The sequence below is a fragment of the Macaca fascicularis genome, chromosome 1, assembly GCF_037993035.2.
Source record: "Macaca fascicularis isolate 582-1 chromosome 1, T2T-MFA8v1.1".
NCBI classification, from domain to species: domain Eukaryota; kingdom Metazoa; phylum Chordata; class Mammalia; order Primates; family Cercopithecidae; genus Macaca; species Macaca fascicularis.
In genome coordinates, this window is record NC_088375.1 from 111,738,513 (window position 1) to 111,760,628 (window position 22,116).

The 22,116-nt window shown below is 43.0% G+C and overlaps 1 long non-coding RNA gene, 2 other non-coding genes and 1 pseudogene across 3 annotated transcripts; 3 read left to right on the forward strand and 1 right to left on the reverse strand.

The window, feature by feature from the left end:
- Positions 1-22,116, reverse strand: part of LOC102146482 (NBPF family member NBPF6-like protein) — a 138,161-nt pseudogene that overhangs the window by 11,134 nt on the left and 104,911 nt on the right.
- Positions 12,974-13,047, forward strand: TRNAN-GUU (transfer RNA asparagine (anticodon GUU)). Its single transcript has one exon. It is a non-coding gene; the product is annotated as a tRNA-Asn (tRNA).
- On the forward strand, positions 18,911-19,074 carry LOC135969027 (U1 spliceosomal RNA). The gene has a single exon (XR_010584081.1). It is a non-coding gene; the product is annotated as a U1 spliceosomal RNA (small nuclear RNA).
- Positions 18,911-20,288, forward strand: LOC135971423 (uncharacterized). The gene is made up of 2 exons (XR_010587606.1): positions 18,911-19,226; positions 19,855-20,288. It is a non-coding gene; the product is annotated as an uncharacterized lncRNA (long non-coding RNA).

Sequence of the window (22,116 nt, forward strand, 5' to 3'; positions counted from 1 at the left end):
TGAAGGTGAGTTCTTATACTTATCAAGATGAAATAATCCACTATACTCTATCTCTCTTACTCAGGCCAGGCACAGTGGCTCACATCTGTAATCCCAGCACTTTGGGAGGCTAAAGCAGGTGGATCACTTGAGCAGTTCATGACCAGCCTGGGCAGATAATAAATTCATTGCAATAATAAATTCATTATTATTGCAAATGCATAGAAAACATCAAGGAATCCATATTTCCCCAAGTTCTATCGTTGTCTTAAGGACTGTCATGAAGTCATTTTCTTCTTAATGAAAAATTTAACACTTTTTGATAGTCTTGACATTCTGCTTTGGTTCTCCAGTTTTCCACATCATTTATATTATAAGAAAAAAAATCCTGAATATTCTGCTCAGTGTGTGAATAATTGATTTATATGGATTTAGAGGCCAGGTGCAGTGGTTCACACCTGTAATCCCACCACTTTGGGAGACCGAGATGGTTGGATCCCTTGAGCTCAGGAGTTTGAGACCAACCTGGGCAGCAGGGCGAACCCTGTCTCTACAAAAAATTTTTAAAAATTAGCCACGCATAGGGATGGGTGTGGTGGCTCATGCCTGTACTCCCAGCACTTTGGGAGGCCGAGGCGGGCGGATTATGAGGTCAGGAGATCGAGACCATCCTGCATGACACGGTGAAACCTCGTCTTTACTAAAAATCAAAAAAAGTAGCCGAGTGTGGTGGTAGGTGCCTGTAGTCCCAGCTACTTGGGAGGCTGAGGCAGGAGAACGGCGTGAACCCGGGAGGCAGAGCTTGCAGTGAGCAGAGATAGTGCTACTGAACTCTATCCTGGGCAACAGAGCGAGACTCTGCGTCAAAGAAAAAAAAAAAGTTAGCCGGGCATATGTTGCATGTCTGTAGTCCCAGCTATTCAGGAGACTGGTATGGGAGGATCACTTGGGTCCAGGTGTTTTTTGCTGCAATGAACCAAGATCATGCCACTGCGCTCCATTCTGGATGACAAAGTGAGACCTTGTCTCAAAAAATAAAAGCAAAATAAATAATAAAAGGGTTTTGGTCAATGTCTTAATATACTTCTTGCTGCACACCAATGTTATACTGGCATCTTTTCCCTCACTGGGGAAGCATTTTTTTGTTTGTTTGTTTTTGATTTTAATGGACAGGGTCCAGCTCTGCTGCTCAACCTGGAGTGCAATGGCGTGATCACAGCTCACTGCAACCTCAAACTCCCAGGCTCAAGGGATCCTCCTGCCTCAGCCTCCTGAATAACTGGGACTACAGGCACATGTCACCACCCTCAGCTATTTTGTGTGTGTGTGTGTGTGTATGTGTGTGTATGGGGTCTCACTATGTTGCCCAGGCTGGTCTCAAACTCCTGGGCCCAAGTTATTCTCACACCTTGGCCTCCCAAAGTATTGGAATTACGGGCATAAGCCACCACACTTGGCCCATGTTGGCTTTTCACTTAACTTGAGGACAAGTTTGATATTCATAACTCCTTACCCCACTCTCCTCTTCTATGTGTGGGTTGCTTTGTGTTATAATCTCTATATACATATTTTGTGCTTGACACTTATGATTTTCATTCTAACTTCACAGGCTTCCTTTCCAATTTATCACAATCACTGAAATAATTTATGTATATCTCTTTAAATACATGTAGTGGCCACCTAATTTAGAATGACTTATAAACTGTAACTATATGTTTGAAGCAGTTTTTATGGAACACTAATGATTTGCATTGAGCCAAAGTCATTGGCCTGAGGATATAGTCTCAGACAGATCATGGTAAAAATCAAGGTCATGAGTCTGTGGTGGTTGGTGGTGATCAACAGCATTCCTGTGCAATGAGGTTTAGAGGGATAAAACTGAGGTTTTAAAGACAGGCATAGACAGAAGAGAAGTGATCCCCTGATGTACCTCTTCACTTCCTATGTATCAATTCCTCCCTGGTTTTGTGAGACTGAGATAGGGAGACTCTTATGGAATATCTGTCCTTTCCCTTCAGCTGCCTGAATTTCCTGGGCTATTGGCCTACACATGTGTAACTATGGTCACCTCCACATTCATGACAAACGGAAGGAAGCAGGACCAACAAACTGCATACCCTACATGCTAACCTGAAACTATAGTGTGTGATAGTATTAATTTATAAGATATATCAGAAGCTATATGATTTCAATCCTTTTAAATTTATTAAGATTTATGTCAAGGGCTAGCATATGGTCTATTCATTAGAATGTCCCATGTGTACTTGAGAGGAATTATATTCTGTTTTTGTTGAGTGGAGTATTCTATAGATGTCTGGTAGGTTACGTTGTTTAAATCTTTTATTTCTTTATTGGTCTTCTGCGTAGTTGCTCTATCCATTATTGAAAGTTGTGGTATTAAAGTCTCCATCTACTATTGTTAAATTGTCTATTTCTCTCTTCAATACTGTCAGTTTTTGCTTCCTGTGTTTTGAGGTTCTGTTAGATGCATGTGTATTTATAACTGTACTCTCTTCCTGATGGATTAACCCTTTTATCATCACACAATATTCCTCATTGTCTTTGGTAACATTTTTTGCCTTACAATCTCTTGTTTATTTTGTCTGGTATTAGGATACTTGTTACTGAAACACCAGAAGTTTGATTTAAGTCTTGCTGCTCGCTGCAGAGAAAGCCAATCACTGAGCCAACTAGTATTGCCAGGGAAGAAGGCTTTCATCAGGTATTGCAACTTAGGAGATGGGAGATCAGTCTCAAATCCATCTTCCTGATCAATGAAAATTCAGGGTTTAGATAGCAGGGAAGAAATGGAACTACATGTAGGAAAACAGGAATTACGGAGAGGTAAGAAAGAGGAATTGGTCAACAGGAAGCATGTGGTCACTTAGGCAATTATGATGGAATAAGGGGTCTGACATCTCATTGTCCAGATGTGGTACTCTGGTAAATTTCAGTTCTTTGATACTATCTGGAAGGCCAGATGGTTGGTTTCCTGAGAAAAGAACTCAGATAATACAAATGTAACTTTCTCAAATTTCAAGACTGAAAGGGTCAATTTCTATGTTTATTCAAAAGAAACCGTAAACATCAGTTCTATGGGACAATTGGGTTGGTTTAAAACTCATTTCAGCTTTCTTATAGTTGCTAATTACATAATTATGTTACACTGGCAAAGGGATTTTGCAGATACAATTAAATTAACCTTAAAATGGTGAGATTATAAAGGTTGACTAATGTAATGACATGGACCTTTAAAGTCTGGGTCTAGAGGTCAGAGGTCTGTGAACTAGGAAGTCAGAGAGATCCAAAACATGTTAGTGATTCAATGAGGAAGAGACCCTTCATTGCTGGCTTTGGAGATGGTGAGAGTCACAAATAAAGTCCTCAGTCCAACAACTTCATAATTAGTGCTAACTGCAAATATGAGCTAACAATATTTTTAAATGCATTTACAATATGTGGTGAACAGATTCACATTGTCTCTGACTACCCTTCTCTTTCGCTTTGTCCCTGCATGCTACTATGTCTGTCTAGATGGGGGGACACAAACACCAGGGCTTTGTGCAGCCTTCTGTCCTCTGCTGGAATGCTATTGCTCACTAGAGTCAGCTAGCACTGCTGAAGGTGGCTGAGTACAGGCAACTGATGGTGTTAGAAGCCATAGGTGCTTGATTAATCTAGGCTCTAACTTTCACCCATCTCAAAGTCCTAAAAGTTCTCCTTATAGCTTCCTATCAGATTTATACAGATTATTACCCACAAACCTTGCTCTTCCTTGGACCCCTAAGGCCAGGACTTCTAATATCTTCATCACTTTTGAGGTATCTAGTAACTCTTCTTTCTGGAGTTTCAGTTACTTCATCACCACTGCCAAGTGAAAAGTTACCAGATGACCAGCCCAAAGCCTCATATGCAAATCAGGGCTAAACACTGGCTGGATGATATTTTGTCTAGATCAGCCATGGGTGTTGTCAAATGTGACAAGAATATTATTTCTAAAAGTTCCACACTACAGAAACACACTAGAACTTACTTCCCAAGTTAAAAGACAACCTGGAGGAGTGGTTGTTACATCTCAGGCCAAGTATTATTCTTTCCAGGATTACAATTTGGCTCCCAAAGTTGCCAAGCTATTGCTTAGACAAATTATTTAACTTCTGTTATACCAAAATTATTCCCAGGTCCCTACAATTTTCACCTGGCTGCCATACCTCTATGAAGACTAGAATTACCTATGAGTAAGAGTCCAAAATAAGCTTTCTAAATCAATTCAGACCTGTCTTACATACTTTTTGGTTTACAATTGATAACCATGAAGGAATTATGAGTGGAAGTGCCCTGACCTTTGACAAATCTCCTATCGGTGCTTGGTACCAGCTTGAGCTATCTTTATTGCTCAAACCAATAGGACAATTTGCTGAGGCCTCAGAGATCCACCCCCTACAGAGAATCCCTGATTTCCCAAAATTTGGTTGATATCTAAGGTGTTTTTTTGTTGTTGTTGTTTGTTTTTTTGTTTTTGTTTTTTGTTTGTTTGTTTTTTGCCATACAACTCATTTTCTGGAGTTTTACTTGCTTCCAACAATGAAGACAAGTTGTTCTGCTTCCATGATGATGGAGAGCAGGCAATTACTTTCTGGAGTTTCAGTTCACTTCTAACAGGAAAGGAGAGTTTGATTTTTTCCTGCTTCTAGGATGGTACAGAGCAGCCTTCAGCCTGGGCCCCATTCCTAGGTAAGTAACTGAATCTGTGTTTTGTCTTGGGAATTCTCCTAAATGACTAAAGTTAAGATTAACAAGCAACTGGTCATAATTTCTTCTTACCATTACAGTGCTCAGCAATCATATAAGTTGTGTGATCATTACTTTTCTTAACTGTTTTTTTTTTGTTTGTCTCTGTTTTTGTTGTTGTTTACCTTTTCCCCATTGGGTTTGACCAGTTCTATCTGACTTGATCAAATCGAAAGGAAAGTTCCAAATTATGGGGAAAAGCCCTCTGAATTGGATAAATCCCTAGAGAAAAGAAATAAATAAATAAATAAACAGATAAATAAATTTAAAAAGAGGGAGAGTCGGGTGGGGAGGGGGAAAAGCAGCCATCAAGTAAATAAGTTTTGACTACCTGAGGGGCTTTATTTATATAACAAGGCCACCTTTGCTGGTCAGACCAAACTAAAAGAGCAATGGTTGTCACCTTACACCCAGGCTGCAGTTCAGTAGCTAAGGTTCTGCCCCCTTTTTCACCATGACAACCTGGATTCACTTCCTAAATCAATTTTTTCCAGTTTGATACTTGTGTTACTTTTGAACATTTTTTTCCAGGGAGCTTTCTTAGCAGGATCTTTGTTGGCTTCCTCCCCAACTGTTACAGAACAGCTTGACCGAATTCAAAATCCAGAAGGTCAGAGGGTATCCTGGGAAGATGGTGGAATGAGAAGCACCTGGAATCTAGACAACAACTGCACTGGCAAGATCTGTCTGATGTAAATATTTCAGAACTCTGGAGCCTACTGAAGGCTTGCAACTTCCAGAGGAAGGCCCAGATGGTAAACTGTAGGTAATTTCAGCCAATTTCAGCCCTTAGCACAATAGCAGCTACCCAACACTACCCCCAAAGCAGTCAGCTTGTGTTCCTACGGTAAGCTGCACACATCTTTCAGGATCAGAATTAGCAAAAAGGATGCTGTCTCCAAATATTGGGGGTCTGGGCTGGGTGCAATGGCTCATGCCTGTAATCCTAGCACTTTTGGAGACTGAGGTGGGTGGATTACCTGAGGTCAGGAGTTGAAGACCAGCCTGGCCAACATGGTAAAACTCTGTATCTACTAAAATTAGCCAGGTATGGTAGAAGGCACCTGTAACCCCAGTTACTCAGGAGGCTGGGGCAGAAGAATCACTTGACCCAGGAGGCGGAGGCTGCAGTGACCTGAGATCATGCCATTGTACTCCAGCCTGGGTGACAGAGCAAGACTTCATCTCAAAACACACACACACGCACACACGCACATATTGGGTCTCTGTTCTCTAATGGCTGATTGCAGCACAGGACAAAGCATCTGGCAGCTACTGTTGTACCTCCCCCCAGTGTAGCAAACTCCTTACCCTAAGCTGAAGCAACTTCCAGAAACTTTAAAGGGGTGGTACCCTTTTTTAACCCTCCCTCAATTTTTCTCTTTTTCCCCTTTTTGCAGTCAGACATTAAAGGATAAAATATTCAAGAGTAGCTGCATATAGCTGCATATACAGGTAAAATTAGGGAATGACCACACACCCAGGGAAAGGTTCAGGCTCAGAAAACATCTGTGAATACCATAATTTTTTCACCTCAGGCTGATCCTTGATACAGAGACAACCTACAATAAAAAAAAATAATAATAATAACAAAAAATAGCAAACCCTGAGGAAGGAGAAGAATCTAAGTTCTAGAGTTAATCACACTAGTAGATTCAAATGTCCAGTTTTCAACAACAATAACAACAATAAAAATAAATAAAAGCAAAAAAAAAAAAAAAAACAGAAACTCTTACTGAAAAATACCTCAGAGTCAAATTCAGCTTAGGCCATGGGGAAAAATGAAGAGAAAAATAATAAATAATTAAAGAGAAAAAATAAAAATTCAAAAAGAAACCTGCTGGAACTTCTACTTGACAGACTTTAAAACAGCTGTCTTAAAGGTGCCCAAAGAGCTACAGGAAGATGTAGCAAAAGACAAGAAAATGATGCATGAACAAAAGGAAAATATAAATAAAGGATAGAAAATCAAAAAAGAAAGAAAAAGGAAGTACTGGATCTGAAAAGTAAAATAAGTGAAATAAAAAGTTAACTAGAGGGATTCAAAGTCACATTTAAAGAAAGTTGAGCAGGCAGAAGAAACAGTGAACCCGAAGATAAGGCAACAGAAATCATCCAGTTTGAGGAACAGAAATAAAGAAACAACTGAAGAAAAGTGAACAGAGCCTAAGTGACCATCAGGTGGACCAACATATGCATTGTGGAATTTCTTTGTTGTTGTTGTTGTTGGGGGCTCAGGGGATGGGGTTTCGCTCTTGCTGCCCAGACTGGAATGCAATGGTGCGATCTCGGCTCACCGCAAACTCTGCCTCCTGGGTTCAATTGATTCTCCCGCCTCCGCCTCCCAAGAAGTTGGGATTGCAGGCATGCACCACCATGCCTGGCTAATTTTGTATTTTTAGTAGAGACAGAGTTTCTCCATGTTGGTCAGGCTGGTCTCAAACTCCTGAACTCAGGTGATGCTCCTGCCTTGGCCTCCCAAAGTGCTGGGATTACAGGCACGAGCCACTGTGCCCGGTCTTGCATTGTGGAATTTCTAAAGAAGGAGAGAAGGGCAAGAGAGAATATTTGAAGAAATAATGGCTGAAAACTTCCCAAATTTGATGAAAGACATGAACACAAACACAGTAGCCTAATAAACTCCAAAGAAGATAAACTTAAAGAGACCTATACCAAAAAACATTATAATCAAACTTTCAAAAGTCAGAGAAAGAGAATCTTTAAATCAGTAAGAGAAAAGGAACAGGTCATATGCAAGAAATGTTTAATAAGATTATCAACAGATTTCTCATCAGAAACTTTGGAAGCTGCAAGGACAGGAAATCAAAAGCTGCCAACGGCCAGGAGTGGTGGCTCACGTCTATAATCCCAATACTTTGGGAAGCCAAGGCAAGAGGATCATTTGAGGTCAGGAGGTCAAGACCAACCTGGACAACATGGTAAAACCTTGTCTCTACTAAAAATACAAAAATTAGCCAGGCATGGTAGTGGGTGACTGTAATCCCAGCTACTTGAGAGACTGAGGTGGGAGAATCACTTGAACCTGGGAGGCGCAGGTTGCAGTGAGCTGAGATCGCGCTAGTGCACTCCAGCCTGGGTGATAGAGTGAGACTCCGTCTTAATAAACAAAAAAACAAACAAAGTTACCCATGAAAGGGAAGACGATCAATAAATGGGTATTCCAAAAAGTCAAAAGCCACACAAATATCAAGCCAAAATAAACTGGTTCCCTGACTGCAAATTGAACCCAGGCTATGGCAGCAAAAGCACAAAACTTTAAGTACTGAACGGCAAAGTAGTGCACTTTATTGTGAATCCCGGAAGGGATCCAGAGCAGGCAGTTTGAGCTTATGAAGAATTTTACTTTGTTTTGGATCAAATTTTGCTCTTTAATTTAGTCAAGAGAATTTTTCCCCTACACAACACAGATAATATTGTCAAGAGAATTTTTAAGGGTAGCTCTATGACACTAGTATGTGCCTTTCTTTAAATTTGATCTTCCTATCAGCTGTTTAAAATCAGAGATCTCTAAATTTTTTTAAATTCAGGTGTCTAATTTAAGGGATCCATCTTCAGTCCAATGGCAACTAGAATATCCAATGGTGTAATTATTCCAATAGCAATTCAACCAAATAGCCTCTTTGTGGAAGGCCCAGGATGTCATTTTCCAGGTTAACTTCCTGGGAAGTTCATACAAGAGGCAATCGCAAAGATTCCCTTCCAAGAAAAAAGTTCAATGCAAGGAGTAGGCCACAGATGGTTAAGGATGATATTTGCCTCCAGATATCATCTGGACACATTTGTGGGGGCTTCCAGTCACAGACCTGTGAGTCTGTGATACCATGTAGGCCCTCTTGGGATTGAGCTTTCCTAGGACTAATCAGGCAACAAGAGTTGAGACGACAAAAGCCTCGAAGGGATGGGATTTCTTAAGGCAAACCCCAAGAGCTTGACATAGTCAGAACAAAAAGTGTGCTCGGGTTCCCAACCATTTTCAGACAGGCTACCTAGTATGACCTGAAAATTACCACCTCTTACCAGATAGGTGAAACCAAGAGAAAGTGCTCCCACTTGGTCACAAGTCAAGCTCTCAAAGGAGATAAAATAAGATGAGAAGGAACCTCAACGAATACTCCCCTTTATGACAGAATAACACAAAAAGACAAAGACAAAGGAACAGACAATTTCTGGGAAGAAAGGGATTAAACAATTTGAATTGGTACCGCAAAGTACCAAAAAGCACACCAGAGTCACTACACCCAAGACTAGTCACACAAATCCTTTTCTCCCATTAATCAAGATTTTGGAGAGGGAATAGAAACTGATTTTTACTATTCACTTGATCAGATTCCACAAAGAGAAGGAGGCCGGGAGCCTGGCTGGTAAAAAGTTCTTACCCTTATGACAGCTGATCAGATCCTGGGTTCTTCACTGCAGCTTCCAGAAGAGCAGAGCTTTGCTATCCTGCTTACAGCTCCAAAACTGTAAGGGCCAATGGAAACCCTCCCTCTAAACCCTCTGAAGTTTCACTCAAAAATCAAGTCACAAAAGGCAGATTAGTAGGTGAAAAGGCATGAAACGTACTGACATGTACATGGGGAGAGCCACAGAGTGATTACCCTACCCACAATGGGATGCAGAAGCTTATATACCATCTCGAGGTAACAGAATGAATGAGAGCACAAAGCATGGCCAAAACCAGGCACCATCAGAGTCAGAGGTATATCCATTTATTGTGGACAAGACAGGTTATCGGAGGGAGAGAAGAGGAGGCTTGGCTAGCAAAGTTGGTCTTAATATGTAAATGAAAGCTTACAAGTAGCAGCGCTCAGAGAGAATAAACCCTGAAAGTTTCTTTCAGACCTTTACAGGTGTCAAACTCTCAGTTCATCTTTCCTAGATCTGGGCAAGGAGTCTTGGCTGCATCAATGCAGACTCTCTACAGACGCAAATCTCTCCAACAAAAGGCAACTTTGCAGGGCTACTTCTGCAGCTGGCTTTCTGAACAGACATCTCAAAATATGTCAAAGAAATGTATTTTGGGGTAAAATACTTTTAATTCCTTGACGTCTACATCCTGATGCACCTGCCGTTTCAACGCACCATAGTTGGTGGCAACTCCATTCTTCCCTACACTCAAGCCAAAAAAACAGACTCTCCTTGAGGCTAGTCTTTTTCTCACAGCACACACACAATTTGTCAGAAAAATTATGTTTCCTATTTGAGTTAATTACAGCCTTTGATCTGCCCAATCTTTCTCTTTCTTGGTCTCTGAATTTTGGCGAAGGAGTCTCCTGATACAGGCGGGATCGAGTCTAATGAGGGGAATGAGGAGGCTCAAAACCGTCAGACTTATTTAAGAGCCTTAATCTCTGGGTCGGGGTTTGGGCCGCCCTTGAACCTTTTCTTTGGGCCTACTCGTCAAAATCAGCCAGGCCAGGCCTGTCTTCAAGGCCCAGGGGCAAGGCCAGGTCCTCCCGATGGTTCTTGAAGCTTCTCCCGCACCCTCCCCTTTCCTGTGACCTGCAGAGAAGCTTCAGGGGGCATTTATTCAATTTGCTAGGAGCCCAGGAGGCGCAGGTGCGCGTGACTCTGTGGTTCCCACCTCACCCGCCGCCCTCCTTTGTCCTCTCGCTGTCTGAGGCAGGTAGCAAAGTGCAGGGTGAACTTGGGCGCCAAAGACACCCCGCCAGAGAGGGACCGGTAGGAAAGGGCACCGGCCCTTAGTTCCTTCTCAGTAGGGATCCGAAAAAACTCTTGAAGAAATAGAACGGGAGAGTTGGAAGTAGATCAAAGGGAAAAAAGGAAATCCTAGGAGATTTCCTGTCTGAAGGCACCACGAAGAGAAAGTCCGCCTCCTCTGGGCCGGGTCCTCACTTCACTGGTGAACCGAGTTCCAGTCTCCGTTGGAGACCAAATCAGTTGACTTTGGCTTGACTCCTAGTGAAGAAGCCACTCTTTGTCCTCCCTTGTTTAGCTCTTGATCCTGAAGGACTTGATTGTCTCTCTCGGGCTTTCCATGGATCCCAGAGATGCAACTGAGAAGTTTGTATTTAATGCACTTACTTGAAGTAAGAATAGTTTAAAGTATTTTTGCAAATAAAAGGTTTCCTTTTGCACTGAAGACATTCAGATGTGAGGAAAATCACTCGGCTGGGGAAAGCAAATGCTGTTGAGAATGTCTCACAAACACAAATTACACGTCAGCAGGTAGGTTTGACTCTCAGGTTGGGCACATTTTAAGCGCACTGTTGGTGGAATTTAAGATGAATCTAGGACATTCGTGATTAATTTTTTTAGTTTAATAAAATTTAATATTTTAAATTTAAATACACAATCCGAAAATTATATAACCAGCACGAGAAACTGGCTTTATGCCATTTTTACAAACACAGGAAAGAAAGATGATATTATAATGAAAATGCTTCATAAATCGCTACAATTTTTAAGTACCTAGAGAAAATAAGGTAACCTAGAATTCTATGCAAAAATAAAATTTCAAAACTGTGAGTGAAATAAGGATACTGAAAAACATACAAAAGCTAAAAGAATGTTCCAACCCATGCTACAAGAAATCTTAAGAGTCCTCCAGGCAGAAGCAAAAGGATACCAGATAAAAATGTGGGCCTATGCAAAGAAACGAATATTGGAAATGGCATTTAGAAAGCATGTACTACACGTTTTCTTATAATTTAACTTTTAAAAAATATTTGATGCAGTAAATAAAAGTAATACTAACGAATCACAAAGCTTACAATACATAAAGTGGAATTACATAACACTAGGATAAAGGCCAGAAAGGGAGGTATAATGACAATTGAAAGCAGACTGTGAGAAATTAAAGATGTATCCCAGAAACCCTAAAGCAGCCACTGAAATAAGAAAAGGATTATAGCTAATAAAGCAACAAAGGAAAGAAAATGGAATGAAATAAAAGCTGTGTAAACACTATCCTGGAACAACTGCTCTCCAGGCCTCCACCCTATAGAAATATACCAGTGGGCAATGAGAAGTGTACAAGAATGATGACTGTAGCATTATTTGTAATCATAATAGAACCAATGTAATTTTAAAGATATATGAAAAAGGTTTTATTTATTTATTTAACAGACAATTGAACAAACGATGGAAGCAAGTCCTTTGCCAAAAGGAACACAGAGGGTCATGATGATGCTACTCCTCCAAGGATTTCAGGGTTCCCAGACTCCTAGTTTTCTGTCTAGTTCTGGATGATGTTATTCTTGGGGAGCAATAGGTCCTCGAGTTTGGGACTCTTTCGGATTCTCTCTCCATTTCCCCATTCTGCTACAATAAATAAACAAATAAAAACAATTCTCACTTCCAGAAGATCCCACCTGTGCCTCTGCACGAGCCTTTCAGGAGGTCTGGAGGTCTGGTCCGCCGCTCCCCGGCTTCTTTCCAGGCTTTTGCTTTTCCCTTCCCCTGCTCCTGCCCTAAGGCCCCAGGACACCCGACCACCGCCCAGCTGAGCCCCTGCGGCTCCACCGCGCAGAAGATGCACCGGAGGCCCTGCCAGTTGGCTGCCCCGCGGGGTGCCGAGAAATCAACGCTTTGTAAAAAGAAGTTCCCCATGGAAAATATCTCTTGATTTCCACTCTCAGGGTTCTTCAAAGGACTAAAAGCTAAAGGCGACGATGGATTCATTCGGCAAGTCCTAGTCCGGCGCCCTGGTGAGTGCCAGACCCTGCTCCCCGCAAGGGGACCCAGGAGCGACCCTCGCCACCATCCCTTCCCTGGTGGAGCCCCCGTGCGGGACACAGGATCCGAAGATGGCAGCGGCAGCTTCGCAGCGGCCCCGAAAGCGACTGGGCGGGGTGGGCACAGGCTCCCTCACTTGCTGAAGGCGGCACAAAGAACGGGAAGAACCATCCCGGGAGCCCGCCGGGCGTTCAGCTTCCCTTGGGACCCCTGGCGGCTCGGACTGGGTGGCCGACCGGGGAGCTTCTGGGGGCTTCTGAAGCAGGAGAGGGGCAGGGCAGGCGAAGGCCATTCGGCTCTCCGTCTGGCTCCAAAATCTCCTAACGCGCAGGTATCCAATGTGACCAGCGCAACTCATCGCTCTAATCTCTCTGGTTTTCCAAGGCCTTGCTCAGTCGTCCTGCCGGGCCCTGAGAATAAAAGGGACAGAGGAAGTTTAGTGAGTGCGCCCTTCCTATATAGCCTACTAGACTGGATAGTTCTTGTCTCTGTGGCGCAATCGGTTAGCGCGTTCGGCTGTTAACCGAAAGGTTGGTGGTTCGAGCCCACCCAGGGACGCTTATTGCAACTTTTAAAGCATGCACGCATTGTCAATCACTACATAAATGGGGAAGATTTTATCCTGAAACGGAGTGCTAGGAACCTACTTCTCACGTGATAAAATTCTAATTCAGTCCGTTATACACTTAAACGAGTAATTTACATGCCTCCAGTTTTTCATATTTTAGTAATAAGAGTCCAGTAGTATCTCCAGGATGTGCCTGGATTTACTGATTGTTCTGTCAATAATGTGACCAGTGGAATCAGTCATCATCATAGTGATCCTCTCCATCATTTTTGAAAACAGTATTTTTCCCCAGTTTGTGCATGATTTATTTAACCCTTTTCAAAATGTTTTTGTTAACCAGGTGTGGTGGCATGTGCCTGTAATCCCAGCTACTCGGGAGGCTGAGGCAGGAGAATCATTTGAACTTGGGAGGTGGAGGCTGCAGTGAGCTGGGATGGTTACACTCCAGCCTGGGCAACAGAGTGTGACTCCATCTCAAAAATAAATAAATAAATAAACAAATAAATAAATAAATAAATGTTTTTGGGATGAGGTTGGTTTCATGGTTTTAGGATTACAAAGAATGCTGCAGTCAACATTCTTGTACACATATCTTTGGTCATTGTGGAAATGTCTACACTGCAGATATTTCTATAGTGTAGAGAACTGGATGCGCCATTGCTACATTATAGTGTTTATATAACGCTTCTAATTTGAGTACATTCTGCAAATGTATCTTTCACTGGAGCAATACCTAATAATATTCCAATATGAATATTTATAAGAGGAAAAATGGGAAGATGTGCAATTGCGCTTTGTGCCTCTCCATGGGGCCCATGTTCATAAAATGGTGGCATTAGCTACCTGAGAGTGGAGTTTGTGGCCCTCTGACGTCAAAAGCTGAAGCAGAGGACAGAGGACATGAAAACCCTCACTGCACATCCTCTGTAGTCTGGCCAGAATCATTCCTAGGTCGGTGGTCTCTTACCAGGAGGGAATGCTGCTTGCTTGCTTTGTCAAAACCACAAAAGGCAGGGAAAGTGTCAGGCTGCTGGTTGATAACAGTAGTGATGCAAGTCTTTCCAAAGAGTTGGTTTGTTAACCCTTAAGAAAAAAAATTCTAATTCTTACCAGATGGTGCTGTGCAGTTCCAGGCTCTTGGTGTCCCAAACAAAGAACTGTGCATGACACACACAAAGCAGCAAAGCAAAGCAAAAGTTTATTAAGCACAGTAACACTCTCAGAGTGGGGAGAGTGGGCTGACCTCTGCGAGATGAGATCAGTATTAGTTTGGTGTACTTTGGGTCTGTTTCTGTATGGTTTTTTTTCTTCTCTTCACGAGGATGAGTAATCTTTAGCCAGTGTTTGCCTTTAGACTCATAGGTGGGTTGCTTAGTTACTTTGGCCCTTGTGTGCTTGCACATTGCCTCCATCTCATAATTTTAAGTAAATGCATGATATGCAGTCCATATACCTGAATTTTAATGAGCTGATTATCATATAGAGTTATGTTAAGGATACTTTTTTTCTCGAATGCACATTCTATCTCTGAGGGGCTGCCCCTTTACTGGTTTGGATCTTGACAGCAATGGGGTCCTTGCTTGCTTTTTTTTTTTTTTTTTTTTTTGAGACAGAGGCTCTCTCTGTTGCCCAGTCTGGAGTGTAGTGGCGCAATCTCAGCTCACTGCAACCTCCCCCTCCCGGGTTCAAGCGATGCTCCCATCTCAGCCTCCTGAGTAGCCTGGAGTACAGGAGTGCACCACCACGCCCAGCTAATTTTTTGTATTTTTAGTAGAGACAGGGTTTCGACAAGTTGGCAAGACTGATCTCAAACTCTTGACCTCAGGCGATCTGCCTGCCTTGGCCTCCCAAAATACTGGGATTACAGGAGTAAGCCACTGCACCCGGCCTTGCTTGCTTTTTTTAAATCTTACTTTTTGTTTTCGCTGCTCAACTTCTGCCTTTTTTCTTGCTTCTTGCTCTTCTGCCCCATCACCTTGCTTCTGTTTGTGCCTTTACTCATTGTGTCTTTTATCGAACTTCCAATTCCCTCTCCTGTTCTCCTGCCTCATAATGGCAGTTAGTGAGGGAGGGATTTTAAGGGGGCATGTCCGACCTCCTATTCTGTCACAGCCAGAAACAGCTTTCAAGGTTTCTCTGCGGTCCTCTCAGCCAAGAAGGGGTCGGTTCAGTTGGTTGTAGGGCCTAGGGCTTATTTTTATTTCTCAATCCTGACAAGGGAAGGCTGGATTAATGCAGATTTTCTGCAGGTATAAATTTCCCCTACAAAAGACAGTTTTGCAGAGTTACTTCTGTTTGCTGGCTCTCTGACAGCCATCTTAAAATATGCCAAAGAAATATATTCTGGGGTAAAATATTTTTATTTTCTCCATCTATCTACAGCTTCATCATGCTGACAGCGTCCAGTCCAAGCATACCTGAAGCCTTTCTTTTTAAAAAGCTTTCCCACCCTTCTGCCTTCAAGTCTCTGCCAAAACACAAGTAATAGTGGCTGATCCCCTGCTATAGCAAGCTCAGAATAAATAGCCTTTGCTTTTTTTCCCATTTGATTGGTCTTCGTTTATTTGCAGAAGCTTCAATGTAGAGTTGACAAGAACTCCATCTTTGACCAAACCTTAGTAGTTTCCTCTGAGCCCTTTTCTCTATTAGTTCTTTGCTTGCCAAGTCCAGTTTTAGAAAAGAGTACTGTTGAGTCTAGTTTAGCAAGAGTCCTCCCAACCACCTTTGATAGCTAATCAAGTTCCTCTTAGTAATTTTCCATCCACTGACTTTCTTACCTTGCCAACTGGCTATAATCTTCGACTCTTCCTGCTGTATTTGAGGTTGAGCTCAGTTCTCTGTTGGTCTCTCTTGCCTACTGTAGTACGTACAATAAGATCTGTCTGATGCTTTTAACAAGTGTCCAGTGTAGTCCCTCAGAAACTACCTTTGCAAAATTGTGACAATAAGAGAAAGCTGACATGGCTGACTCCATCTTGGTTCTAGCCTCACAGGCTGGCTGTCTTTGCTCATTCCTGTGCAATTTCTCCCAAGCACTCTTTGGGAAAACTTGTGTTTATAGTTTAAATCAGAGATCCCCAACCCCCAGGGTCACAAGACAGGTAGTGGTCCATGGCCTGTTAGGAACCCAACCAAACAGCAGGAGGTGAGCTGCAGGCTTTGGAGCATTACCGCCTGAGCTCTGCCTCCTGTCAGATAAACATCTGCATTAGATTCTCATCAGAGCTCGGACCCTATTGGGAACTGCGCATGTGAGGGATCCAGATTGCGCACTCCTTATGAGACTGTAACTAATGCCTGATGAACTGAGGTGGAACAGTTTCATCCAGAAACCATCCCCTTCTATGGAAAAATTGTCTTCCATGATACCAGTCCCTGGTGCCAAAAAGGTTGGGGACAGCCAAAAAGGTTGGTTTAAATGATAACCTTCCCCAAAACTAAATTACCCCTGTAAAACTAATGAAAGGCCACCAAGTTAGAAGGATGAAAGGGGCCTGAATTCTACTAAGATGTATGCCTTGTTAAATAATTATCAGCCGTTATTCCAGAGGTCGCAAGATTTGCAGCTTCCCCAATTACTGCTGTGAAGAACATCACTATTGTAGAACCTAAGATTGGCCTCTTGAGATGTCTTTTCAGGCTTTTGCATGTCTGACTACTGGATGGCACCATTTGGCCCGAAAATCAACCAGTCCCTTAGCCCCCACCCAGAAGCTGACTCAGTGCAGGAGGGCCATTTTTCACACTCCTGTGATTTCATCCCCAACAATCAGCACTGCCCAAACCCTAGCCCCCTTCCCACCAAACTATCTTTGAAAAACCCTTACCTCCAAGCCTTCAGTGAGATCAATTTGAGTAATAACTCTGTCTCCCACAGGTTGTGGCTGGCCTGTGTCAATGAAACTCTTTACTGCAATGCCATGGTCTCCACGAATTGATTTTGTGTGTACAGTGGGCAGGAAGAACCCATCAGTCAGTTACATCTGCAGGATGGTGCCAGTTCTTTCCACAAAGGCTGGTCAGATACCCAGAAAGTATTTCTCCACTATTACGTGGACCATGTGTCTCTCTGTCACTATCCAGGGAATGGGGCCTGGCTTTAGTATTTAGTATTCAGTAGTTACTATACTGTCACCTAATCCCTTGTTTTCAATATTTTTCCATAACTTCCAGTGGCCTGACTGGCCACCATGCCACAGAATCTTTACTTTATGAATCTTTACTTGATGGTCTCCAAGGAGAACTCCCCATTCGATATTTTGTGATTTGAGCAATGGAATAGAATGTGATACTGGTAGGCTGGGGGAGGTCCCCAGACAGGTGGGATCTCGACCCCAGCCGTGGTTGTCAGGCTCTTGATACCATCTCAAGAACGAAGTCAAGGATGAGTCCGCAAACAGTGAAAGAAGAGATTTATTGCAAAGCAAAAAGTACACACTCAAAAAAGGGGAGTTCATGCATACCCGAGAGAGAACAATGGGTTCTGGGGTTTCATCTTGATGGGTTACTTTAACAATGGAGTGGAATATTAATGAAAATTCCTGGGTAAAGGTGGAGATGTCTCGGAACTGTGGTGCCATCCATTTTTACATCAAACATTGGTCTCAGAACTGTCATGGCACTGGTGGGTGTGTGATTTAGTATGTTAATGAGCATATAGTGAGGGCCTAGGTAAAACCTACATTAAATCCAGCACCACATTGGGTCCAGTCAGTCTTACCCAGCTTGGTCCACACTGGTTTTTCAGCGTCTTATGAGCCCATAACCTTAAGTCAGGTAAATCTGCTGCCTAGAATTTGTTATCCTGTGACCACTCGGTATTATTTCTGTCTCAAATCTACTTGGAAATATTCAAATGGTCTTTGACTTGGGCATTCCAACTTTGCTTACTTCACAGTGTTTCTTGCACCATAATCCAATATAAGAAAAGATGATCCAGACATTTGTTAAACATCTCAAATAAGATGTATCCCAGGTATTTGTGTCAAATTTGGATTATTTTAGTTTTTGTCTTTGCAGAATATAAAATACTAACATGAAGTAAGCACTAAGGTCTGGAGATGGCTGTGCAAGAGATGACAAAGTCCAACACCACGTTTGAGAGTATCCAATAATCTCTTCTGGGGCAGCTTGTTTTTCTACAATACTGAATTTGGAAAAAAAAAAAAAAAAAAAACTACGAGATTCATGAAACTGGACAACTGTCTTTATAACATTACCAGTGATAAAATCAGTAAGGAAGGCTGGTTTGCAGTCATCTGAGCAGTCTCTTTACTTTCATAAATATGGTTTCTCTCTGATATTAAACTGCTTCCAATTTCAAGCGGAATGCTACAACCCAAGGATAAGGATGTGAAGAGAACGGTTTCTTTTGTAATTCTAAACGTTCCAGTCTGCGAATTAAAAGCCATTATTTGAAGAAGGGTTCCCGGGCTCCATCTGGCCACGGAAAGCTTGCTACTCAACACAGGCCAACAACCAGCTTTTTTGGGAGAGAACACATGCGGGGGCAGGAGGGAAAAAAGAGAGGCAGACGTCACTTCCCCCTTGTGGGCTCCGGAGCGGGTTGGTCTGCTGAGTGACAGAAAGGCAGGGACTGGGAAAGGCACTGTCGGTGACATCACAGGGCGACTTCTATGTAGATGAGGCAGCGCAGGGGCTGCTGCTTCCCTACCTGCTGCTTCCCACGAAGGAGTCCCCGTGCTGTGGGAGCGGGTTCGGGACCGCTGGTCGGACCTGAGAGTCCCAGCTGTGTGCCAGGACTAGAAGGGCTCGGGAGTGCACGGGGCAAGTGACCTTGTGTGTAAAGGGTGAGACGTATGAGGCTGTGGCGGGGCGGAGGTGCCTGCACTCATACTTACCTGGCAGGGGAGATACCATGATCACGAAGGTGGTTTTCCCAGGGCGAGGCTTATCCATTGCACTCCGGATGTGCTGACCCCTGCGATTTCCCCAAATGTGGGAAACTCGACTGCATAATTTGTGGTAGTGGGGGACTGCGTTCGCGCTTTCCCCTGAACTATTTAGTTAAAAGAATAGGTTGTGTACTAAAGCTTGTGTTGTGTGTGGCGTGTAAATGTCATTCTTACCGTGAAAGGTTGGAGAATGGTAAGTAACATATCCATTCTGTCAGAGGAGAAATAAGAAGCGTCAGCCCTTGCAACATAAGGTAACCACCGTGAATGCCGCACAGCTCTTCCCTTTCTATGCGGGGCTGCCTTCTGCAGAGATTGGTCCATAGTCTCCAGTGTCTTGGGTTCTCACGATCTGTAAAAATCTTCGTGTTTTTCCCTAGCCCCCAGTCACCTTTTATACAGCTTCTGCTTCTAACTCAGTAGGCTTTCTGTGCTGGGGGGAATGCGTTCTCACTTCATAGAACCAGGTACAAACTACGCAGACGGGCGCTGTTCTTTGGGAAGAAAACAGGGCCTTTGGAGCTCTTAGTGTCCCCGCTGGGTTGTATACATAATATGCGTACTTTGTGTAGGGGAACGGCTCTCCCAGCGCCCAGGTCTCACATGTCTTGGCGGAAATGCGCTGCGATCCTCCCTGAAATGTAAGGCAGGAAGTTTTACGAGGAGCCGGGTCCAGTTTCCCTACTATTTCCTGCCGTTTACATATCTAGTCTTTCTTCAGACTTTATTCAAGTGACAGCTGCCTGTTTGATGTCTCGCTTCCACATCCTACATCCATTGCCAGGCAGCTTTCTAGGTAGCACTCCCACCCATCCTTCCCGCCCCCAAGCAGCCCTTTCCCATTTCTGGCGCCAGTGTCCTCCCCCTTCCTTCTTTCTTCAGGCTCGCGCTTATCACCTTCATGGACAGAAAATACTTAGCTCTCTCTCAACCTGCGGTTTACACCTGACATGCGTTAGTACTGTCTGGGTGAAGGGGAAAAGGACAAGATGGAGAAAGGTGAACAGAAAAGACGCACCCCTTACTACTTCCGGGTTCTTCATCATCCAATTTACCCGCGGGCCTGAAAATGCAGCCCCCAGGGAAAAAAGCAGACCAACTGAGCAGGCGCCATGTGACGTCAATTTGAGGAAACGGAAACTTACTACGGAGACGCCCCTGGCACGCCCTTATCCCACCCACTGCCCTCCCATTTCCAAGCCCAGGACATAAAAGTCGCCGCAGGCAGGCGCCAGCGCGAACTTCCCCGGCCCCATTGCTTGTGGACCTCGCCCAAAAGCCCTGACCCGTTGGTCAATAAAGTTCTTTCTTTCCTACCACTTGCCTCCAGCGCCTAACTCTTTCCTGACTAAAAGAAATTAAATCAAGTGCCCTGGCAAATTCCTTAATACCCCTTCTCAAATGGCACTGTAAATTCATCTCTTTTTAACTCCCAGAAGTATCTAATTGGTTTGTCCCTGCACTACGTGAATACTAGTATCCACTACAGAAGAAAACACCAGGCCTAGCGATGGCGGTTCTAGGCATTGTGCCAGCCTCTCCCAGGGTATGTTTTCTGACCTCACCTACTTCTGATCAACTGAGGTCAGGAGTTCGAGACCAGACTGACCAACATGGCTAAAGTCCCTCTCTACTAAAAATACAAAAAAAAAAAAAAAAGCCCGGCGTTGTGGTGTGTGTGAACCCGGGAGGCGGAGGTTGCAGTGAGCCAAGATCGTGCCGTTGCACCCCAGCCTGGGCGACAGAGCGAGACTCTGTCTCAAAAAAAAAAAAAAAAGAAAAGAAAAAGAAAAAATTAATCCATCTGAGACATATTATTGGAGACAGTAGAATCCTGCATCCAACAGGCACTTGGTGCAGATCTGAACCCATTAAGCTATTGGCTCATGTTCCCTATGTTCTATTAAGTATCGTGAGCAGAAATTGAGCTCTTTAGCTTTTACCCACTAAGTATGGCTATACGGCAGGTCTCTCTCTCTCTCTCTCTCATTTTTGCATCATTATTTTTTTGCCATCAGTGTGGGTTTTTGGTTTTGATGTTATGAAGTGAATTTCTGGGGACAATCTCTGTTGGGTCGTGTTGATAAGGATTCAGTCCCTGTCTGGACAGCTAATCTGGTCTGTGAGTCTTTTTTTATTGTCTATTCATTGTCCTGAGAATAATGGTATTTCCTGGTATTTGAGCCTGCAGCAATGAGAAGTTGTTCATATCTTGTCTTTCCAATGTTTAGTAAAAATGTTATGGGCCCAATAGTAGTCAATATCGGCAAGAGTGGCATCACTGTTTCAAGAGTGATCTTACTACTCAATGTCCCCCCTCCCACCCAACTTCATTCCATAGGAGTTCTTGGCTTTAACAAATTTACTATATCTAAAAGACATCTTAGTCCAGGGAGAAAACTAAATCTGTAGCATGTAAGGAGAAGTTTTCTGTGATTGGTATATTCAGGTTTCTAACCAGCTGAAAAATTCAAATACATGTCCTTTAAAGGTTAAGTTTAAACCACACTACAGAAAGGAGAGAAAGGATTTATATGATCACATATAAGCAATGGAATCAGCAATATGAGCACTTTTCACATCTATACAAATCAAATGTAATAATCTCCAGAACATTAAGGAAGTTCATCCCTTAATGAAAATGAATGAAAAGAAATTATTCACCCACTGTTCTATGCCCTGGAAAGAGAATGTCCTGCCGGACTCAAAAGGGTATCACAATATCACTCAGATTTTCAGCGATGAAGGCCCTCCAAGGATCTAATGATGCTAATATTTTCAGTTTGTTTCCTTCACTGATAAACATTGTTAATAGATACCATTGCCTCTGTTTTCACCTTAAGTGATGATACTTAGCACAATTTGTTTCTTAAGAATGCCCCTTAGTTTGGTGGAAGGAATTTTCCTTCTTTATAAATATAGGATATTGTCTCATGAAACAAATTGGCATACTCTTTCAGTGAAGTGAATAGACAAATTAGGTCTCTAAAATTTTAAAGGAGTCACTGCCCCAATTATCTTAGGAACAATGATAATCACTAATATAAAATTAAAATAAGAAAATTAAGCCAGGTATGGTGGCTCATATCTGCAATCCCAGCACTTTAGGAGGCTGAGGAGGGAGGATCAGTTGAGGTTAGGAGT